Raw genomic sequence first — 9,078 nt, 5'->3', positions numbered from 1 at the left:
TCTGTGTAATATTCCATGGTATATATATGTGTGTGTGCGAATACATATATATGTATGTGTGTATGTGTGAATATATATTCTCTCACATTTTTTATATATATATATACTCTCTCTATATATATCACATTTTCTTTATCAACTTGTTGATTGTTGGGCATTTAGGCTGATTTCATATTTTTGCAATTGCAAATCATGTTGCTATAAACATACATGTGCAAGTGTCTTTTTCATATGACTTCTTTTCCTCTGGGTAGATACACAGTAGTGAGATTGCTGATCAAATAGTAGTTCTACCTTTAGTTCTTTAAGGAGTTTCCGTACTGTTTTCCATAGTGGTTGTACTAGTTTACATTTCCACCAGCAGTGTAAAAGTGTACCTTTTCACCACATTCACTCCAACACCTATTTTTTTTTTTTTTTTTTTTTTTTAAATTATGGCCATTCTTGTAGGAGTAAGGTGGTATCACATTGTGGTTTTGATTTGCATTTCCCTGATCATTAGTGATGGTGACCATTTTTTCATACATTTGTTGGTCACTTGTGTATCTTCTTTGGGAATTTTCTATTCATATCCTGAGCCCACTTTTTGACAGGATTATTTGGTTTTTCTCCCTGATTTGTTTGAGTTCCTTGTAGATTCTGGAAATTAGTCCTTTGTCAGATGCATAGTTTGTGAATATTTTCTCCCACTCTGTGGGTTGTCTGTTTACTAGGCTGATTATTTCTTTTGCTGTGCAGAGGCTTTTTAGTTTAATTAAGTCCCATCTATTTATCTTTGTTTTTGTTAAATTTACTTTTGGATTCTTGGTCATTAACTCTTTGCCCAAGCCAATGTCTACAAGAGTTTTTCCAATGTTATCTTCTAGAATTTTTAGGATTTCAGGTCTTAGATTTAAGTCTTTGATCCATCTTGGGTTGATTTTTATATAAAGTGAGAGACCAGATCCAATTTCATTCTCCTACATGTGGTTTGTCAGTTACCCCAGCACCATTTGTTGAATAGGGTATCCTTTCCCCACTTTATGTTTTTGTTTGCTTTGTCGAAAATCAATTGGTTATAAGTATTTGACTTTATTTCTGGGTTCTCTATTCTGTTCCATTGCTCTACATGCCTATTTTTATACCACTACCATGCTGTTTTGTTAACTACAGCCTTGTAGTATAGTTTGAAGTCAGTTAATACGATGCCTCCAGATTTGTTCTTTTTGCATAGTCTTGCTTTGGCTATGCAGGCTCTTTTTTTGTTCCATATGAATTGTAGGATTGTTTTTTCTATTTCTTTAAGAATGATAATAGTATTTTGATGAGAATTGCATTGAATTTATAGATTGGTTTTGGGAGTATGTTCATTTTCACAATATTGATTCTACCTATCCATGAGCATGGGATGTTTCCATTTGTGTTGCCTGTGATTTCTTTCAGCAGTGTTTTGTAGTTTTCCTTGTAGAGATTTTTCACCTCCTTGGTTAGGTGTATTCCTAAGTATTTTATTTTATTTTATTTTATTTTATTTTATTTTATTTTATTTTATTGCAGCTGTTGTAAAGGGGGTTGAGTTCTTGACTTGATTCTCAGCTTGGTCACTGTTGGTGTATAGCAGTGCTTCTGGTTTGTGTACATTGATTTTGTATGCTGAAACTTTACTGAATTCATTTATCATATCTAGGAGCTTTTGGGATGAGTCTTTAGGGTTTTTAGGTATAAGTTATATCATCAATGAACAGTGACAATCTGACTTCCTCTTTTTGTATCAGGGTAGTACTGGCTTCATAGAATGATTTGGGGGGATTCCCTTTTACTCTATCTTTTGGAATAGTTTTGGTAGAATTGGTACCAATTCTTCTTTGAGTGTCTGATAGAATTCAGCTGTGAATTCATCTGGTGCTGGACTTTTTTTTTGGCTGGCAATTTTTTCATTACTCTTTCAGTCTCTTGTTATTGGTGTGTTCAGAATTTCTGTCTCTTCTTGGTTTAATCTAGGAAGGTTGTATATTTCCAGGAATTTATCTATTTCCTCTAGGTTTTCTAGTTTGTGTGCATGAAGATGTTCATAGTAGCCTTGAATAATGTTTTATATTTCTGTGGTATCAGTTATAATATCTCCCATTTCATTTCTAATTGAGCTTATTTGGATCTTCTCTCTTCTTTTCTTGGTTAATCTTGCTAATGGTCTACCAATTTTGCTTATCTTTTCAAACAACCAGCTTTTTGCTTCATTTATCTTTTGCATTTTTTTGTTTCAATTTCATTTAGTTTTGCTCTTATCTTTGTTTTTTCTTTTCTTCTTCTGTGTTTGGGTTTGGTTTGTCCTTGTTTCTCTAGTTCCTTGTGAGCTTAGATTGTCTATTTGTGCTCTTTGAGATTCTTTGATGTAGGCACTAAATGCTATGAACTTTCCTCTGAACAGCACTTTTGCTGTATCCCAGAGGTTTCACTATTATCATTCATTTCCAAGAATTTTTTGATTTCCATCTTGATTTCATTGTTGAACCAAAGATTATTCTGGAGCAGATTATTTAATTCCCATGTATTTCTATAGTTTTGAGGGTTCCTTTTGGAGTTAATTTCCAATTTTATTCCCCTGTAGTCTAAGAGACTACTTGATTAATTTCAATTTTCTGAAATTTATTGAGACTTGTTTTGCAGCCTATCATATGGTCCATCTTGGAGAATGTTCCATGTGCTGATGAAAAGAATGTATATTCTGCAGTTGTTGAGTAGAATGTTCTGTAAATAATTGTTAAGCTAATCTGTTCTAGGGTATAGTTTAAGTCAATTGTTTCTTTGTTGACTTTCTGTTTTGATGACCTGTCTAGTGCTGTCAGTGGAGTATTGAAGTCCCCCACTATTATTGTGTTGCCATCTATCTTATTTCTTAGGTGTAGTGGTAATTGCTTTATAAATTTGAGAGCTCTGGTGTTAGGTGCATATGTATTTAGGATTGTGATATCTTCCTGTTGGACTAATCCTTTTATCATTATTTAATGTCCCTCTTTGTCTTTTTTAACTGTTGCTGCTTTAAAATCTGTTTTGTCTGATGTAAGAATAGCTACCCCTGCTTGCTTTTGGTTTCCATTTGCATAGAATGTATCTTTTCACCCCTTTACCTTAAGTTTATGTGAGTCCTTATTTGTTAGAAGAATCTCTTGAAGACAACAGATACTTGGTTGGTGGACTTTTATGCATTCTGCCATTCTGTATCTTTTAAGTGGGGCATTTAGGCAATTTACATTCAATGTAAAATGGAGATGTGAGGTACTATTCTATTCATCATGCTCGTTGTTGGCTGAATACCGGTTTCCCCCATCCCCCACTTTTGTTATTGTTTTATAGGCCCTGTGACATTTATACTTTAAGGAGGTTCTATTTTGGTGTATGTTGAGGTTTTGTTTCAAGATTATAACTCCTTTTTGCATTTCTTGTAGTGCTGGCTTGATAAGGGCAAATTCTCTCAGCATTTGTTTGTCTGAAGAAGACTGTATCTCCCTTTCATTTATGAAGTTTAGTTTTACTGGATACAAAATTATTGGCTGATAATTATTTTGTTTAAGGAGGCTGAAGATAGGACCCTAATCCCTTCTGGCTTATAGGGTTTCTGCTGAGAAATCTGCTGTTAATCTGATAGATTTTCTTTTACAGTTTACCTGATGCTTTTGCCTCACAGCTCTTCAGATTCTTTCCTTTGTCTTGACTTTAGATAACCTGATGACTATGTGCCTAGGTGATTATCTTTTTGTGATGAATTTCCCAGGTGTTCTTTAAGCTTCTTATATTTGGATGTCTGGATGTGTAGCAAGACGAGGGAAGTTTTGCTTGATTATTGCTGCAAATAAGTTTTCTGAACTTTTAAATTTCTCTTCTTCCTCAGGAACACCAATCATTCTTAGGTTTGGTTGTGTAACATAATCCCAAATTTCTTGGAGGCTTTATTTATTTATTTATTTTTTATTCTTTACTCTTTGTCCTTGTCAGATGGGGTTAATTTGAAAGCCTTGTCTTTGAGCTCTGAAGTTCTTTCTTTTACTTGTGTGATTCTATTATTGAAACTTTCCAGTATATTTTGTATTTCTTTCAGTTTATTATTTCCAGCAGGTATGATTGTCTTTTCTTTATGATACCTGTTTTTCAGGATATGGATTCACCATATCCTGTAACATTTTCTAAATTTCTTTAAGTTGGTTTTTACCTTTCTCTGGCACCTCCTTGAGTAGCTTAATAATCAACCTTCTGAATTCTTTGTCTGGCAATTCAGAGATTTCTTCTTGGTTTATATCCATTGCCAGGGAGCTAGTATGATCTTTTGGGGGTATTATAGAACCATGTTTTGTCATGTTACCATAAATACTTTTCTGGTTCCTCTTCATTTGGGTAGACTGTTTTAGTAGAAAGATTTGGAACTCAAGGGCTATTCAGATTCTTTCATCCCACGAGGTGATCACTTTTGTGCTACTCTCCCACTTCCCCTGGGGATGGGACCTCCTGAGAGCCAGACTGCAGTGATTGCTATTTCCCTTCTGGATCTAGCCATCCAGCTGGGCTACCAGGTCCTGGGCTGGTGCAGGGGAATGTCTGCAAAGAATCCAGTGATGTGATCTGTCTTCAGATCTTCCAGCCATGGATACCAGAACCTGCTCCAGTGGAGGTGGCAGGAAAGTAAAGTACACTCTGTAGGAGTCCTTGATTATAGTTTTGTTTATTGCACTGGTTTTCTTGAATGCTGGTTATGCTAGCAATGAAGTTGTCATGTGGACAGACTCAAGACCTCTGGTTAGCCAGGGTGTTGCAGGCAGTGGAATTAGCTGTTGTTTTCTCCTTCTTTGGAGCAGGGTTGTTCTGTTATGAATTGCTGTAATGGCTTGAGTTGGTTGGCCTCCAGCCAGGAGGTGGCACTTTCAAGAGAGCACTAGCTGGAGTAGTTGAAGGCTGATATAAGCTTGCCCTACCTTGGCCAGAAGAAGCACTCAAGTTTTGCAGGCAATGGATGGGGCCATAGAGCTTCCAAGACTTTATGTCTTTTGTCTTCAGCTACCAGGGTGGGTAGAGAAAAACCATCAGACTGGGGCAGGGTTAGGTGGGTCTGAATTCAGAATCTCCTTGGGCAGGCTGACACAGTCACTGTTTGTGGCCAAGGATGGGAGGTGTTTCTCTAGCCAATAGAGTTATGTTCATAGTGGGATTGTGGTTGCCTCTGCTGCATCTTACAGGTCACCAGGGAAGTTGGGGGAAACCAGCAGTGACAGGCCTCACCTAGCTCCCACACAGCCAGCAAAGGCCAGTCTTACTCCCGCCATACCCCACCAATATCCCAAAGTTTATATCCAGGCAGTGGGTCATTGGGGGTGAGATCTTGCCCCAGGCTACAAACCTCCCCGCTGAGAAAGCAAACAGTCTCAGGCCTTGCCCCTTCCTGCATGCCTGCCTGCACCATGCACTGTGGCTTCTGCACTTGTATCTGTACTTTCCATTTGCAGTACCCCTGCCCTTGATCTGCTTAGGTAAATTCAAGCTCAGTCGAAATTATTACAAAGTTCATCTAGAATCTTCCTTCACCCTGTGGCCCCTCCCCAATTCCACTAGCTGCTGTTGCTGTCCCCAAGGACTACTGTGAGATAAAGCCAGGAATGGTTTCCCTGGGCTTGAGCTGGGGACCGGCAGTGGCTACAGGACTTATCCTGCTGCTGCTTCTACTTTTGTATTTTGCCCAACTCAAAATCCATTTCAACTATAGGTAAGGTTAAATCCTGCTGTGATCTGGATTTGCAGGTTCCCCAGTGGGGATGTGTGTTCAGAGGCAGACTTTTCCCTTCTCACACTCGGGGAACTCACAATTTTTTGGCTGTCTCACAGAGTTTATAGCAGCAAACCACTTCTTTCCGTATACGTGTATGTTAATATTGAGTGTCAACCTGATTGGATTCAAGGATCCAAAGTATTGATCCTGGGTGTGTCTGCGAGGGTGTTGCCAAAGGAGATTAACATTTGAGTCACTGGGCTGGGAAAGGCAGACCCACCCTTAATCTGGATGAGCACCATCTAATCAGCTGCCAACATGGCTAGAATATAAAGTAGGCAGAAAAACGTGAAAAGACGAGACTGGCCTAGCCTACATCTTTCTCCTGTACTGGATGCTTCCTGCCCTCGAACATCGGACTCCATGTGGTTCAGTTTTGGGACTCCTTGTCTGACTGTCTTCCTTGATCCTCAGCTTGCAGATGGCCTATTGTGAGACCTTATCATCATGTGAGTTAATACTTAATAAACTCCCTTTGATATCATATCTGTCTATCCTATTAGTTCTGTCCCTCTAGAGAACCCTACAATGTATGTGTGTTTATTTATTTTATTTTTTAACCTTCCAAAGTTTAATCAATCAACTCCTTAGAAGCAAAATCTAACAATTACTCTAAATACTCTATAAAATTCAACAGAGTAAAATCTCAAATTACTTTCTCATCTTCCTAATTCTAACTTTAAAAGGAGTCCCTCCATGAAGTGTCTGTACTTTCACGAGGATGTCAGGGAGGACTCGTTGATTTTCACACTGGATAATGTTAAACTGCTCCAGTTTCAGAGACTCATTAAAAAGAAGATTCATTATGTTAAAACGTTCACATCCCCAAGTTAAAAATGGATACTGAATAAGACAGCATCCATATTTCTGGAGAAAAATCAGTACACATGTCACTTCTGTTACAGAAATCCATTTACAGCATCTGTCCCGCTCCGTGGAAGCAACCGGTCTCAGGCATCTCCAGTCTCACCACCTCATTGCACACATGAGAGGCTTGGAAGGCTTTGAGCAGAAGCCAAGGTCCCATCAAGGGTCCAGACTTTCAGTGCCCCCTTTGTTTTCATTGCGTCTGGGCTGCTTTAGCTCTGAGGGACTGCCCTGAGTGTCTCTTACTAAATTCTTCTGCAGAAGGGGTGGAAATTACATTGATTGGTACAGACTTTGGTGGAGTGTCTGTCTCTAAGGGTATTAAGTTTATTCTCCAGGGTGTTGTCTTGCTCCAGGCTTGCAATGTGCACAGAGTGACCCTCTGGGATGGGTGAGCTTTTGTGTTTTAACTACTGGGCGGCAGGATCTTCTCCTCCGAAGGCCTCAGCAAGGAGTTTTTGACAGCAGAATGATAGAGAGAGGGTCCCTGATGGCTGTTGGGGCTGGGGCCTGTCTGGCCTGAGGTGGGGTCGAGCACGGGTTGCTGGGGTCTTGGGTTCTGCTGGCAGTTGTTCTCTCTACTGGTCTGGATCCTGGCAAAGACCCTCGGTGTGTCTGACTCTTGGTTTTCTTTGCTGTGTCAGGAGTTCTCGTGCTCAAAACTGACTTCTCTTTTAAAAGAATTCCAAGTTCGCCTTTCTCAAATGTCACAAATGAGCAGTAACTGTCTGTGGAAGAAATGGCCAGGAAGGCACCATCGCTAGACCATGAAATGTCACTGGAGGTGTGGTAATGTATATTAGACACGTAGCCAAAAGGGAAGGACTCCTGGGTGTCCAGAAGCACAGAGTCCTCCTAAGCCACAGCAAATACCAGGCAGTAGGGCAGACCCATCTGCTCCACACCTGTTTCCACCACCGGCCTCAGTTCAAAGTAGACCAGACAGCTGCCAACAGCAAGAGTGACTTTTCTAGGACCCAGAAAAGATGAGCGATGGGCCTTTTAAGATTCTTCCTGGAGAAAACGTAAGTGGTGTTCATTACATTTTCACCAGATTCCGCACATCCAACTGGTGTGAGGAGCAAAGACCCATCGGGAGTGAAACTCAGTCTACGGAAGAACAACTTCACACTGTCATCGTGAAACGTCCAGTAGCTTCTTGCCTCTCCTTCAGCCCCTATTCCAGATAGCATCTTTGAAACATTAAAAGCCACACGCATCTTCTATATACTGTATACCCGCAGCACCCTGTCACAGCTCAGAGTAGCAACATATTGACTTAAATGGTCCCAGTTTACTCCTTGGATGTAACTTTTATGTTATGTTAATCGATATTTTTTGTCCTTTATTGATGATCCTATAAACATCAATTGTCCCATATGATGGCTGTGCTATCCACAGAGGCAGAGGCCATTAAATTCCCATCAGTTGCCCAGCAAATATCATACACACCTTCTAAGGGGCCCCGCAGAGTCTTCACAATCGTCCAGTTCTTCTTGTTCAGCTGGGCCTGGTCCTCATCCTGAAAAGTGATCTGTTCCAGGTCCTTGTTATCATTCACCTTCTACAACAGGATGACAGCATCATCTCCTGCCGATGCTAAAATTTCCCCAGTTGGAGAAAAGTGCAGGACATTGATGGCTTTGGTATGATGAGCAAGATTGGACAAAAATTCCACGATGGCATTTCCATCTGGTCCCTTTTCTACCTTCCAGATCCTGACAGCGGAATGCACACCTGCAGACACCAGTCTGTGCGTCCTCCCAGCAGTCCCATGCTGGAAGTCGAGGCTGTACACAGGCTCTTTGTCGTGCCAGGCTATTTCACAAGTGATTACTCTCATCCTCCTGAGTCTTGAAGGGGCAAAACATTTCTCTGACACCATTCTGCAGGGACCTGGATGGTCAGTGGTGCCGTCACCTCCTGTGCAGGGCTGTGCTGCTTCCTGCGCGTGCCGCAGGCCCTGACCCCACGTGGACGGGACCCATGTTTTTATTTTTATTTTTGTTTTTTGAGACAGAGTGCTCTGTCCCCCAGGTTGGAGTGCAGTGGCACAATCTCCGCTCACTGCAACCTCTAGCTACTGGGCTCAAGCAGTCCTCCCACCACAGCCTCCAGAGTAGCTGGAACTACAGACAGGTACCACAATGCCCAGCTAATTTTTGTAGAGGCAGGGCCTTGCTATGTTGCCCAGGCGGTTCTCGAACTCCTGGACTCAAGCAATCCTCCAACCTTAGTCTCCCAAAGTGCTAGGATTACAGGTGTGAGCTACTGCAACCAGTCATGTATGTGTTTTTAATAGGCAATAAATGGGGTGCTATCAATTTCATTCTGTAACTTTATTTTTAAAACTCATCATTCGATTTTTAAGATCTTCCCTCATATGCATATTCATCCAGTAAGTCATTGCTTCTAACTGC

General features: G+C 40.6%; 1 pseudogene; it reads right to left on the bottom strand.

The window, feature by feature from the left end:
* Positions 1-6,817: 6,817 nt before the first annotated feature.
* LOC112623766 lies at positions 6,818-8,501 on the bottom strand (annotated as a pseudogene).
* Positions 8,502-9,078: the final 577 nt, after the last annotated feature.

This window comes from Theropithecus gelada, chromosome 4 (assembly GCF_003255815.1).
Source record: "Theropithecus gelada isolate Dixy chromosome 4, Tgel_1.0, whole genome shotgun sequence".
Lineage (NCBI taxonomy): Eukaryota > Metazoa > Chordata > Mammalia > Primates > Cercopithecidae > Theropithecus > Theropithecus gelada.
This window is presented reverse-complemented; position numbering and strand designations above follow the sequence as displayed.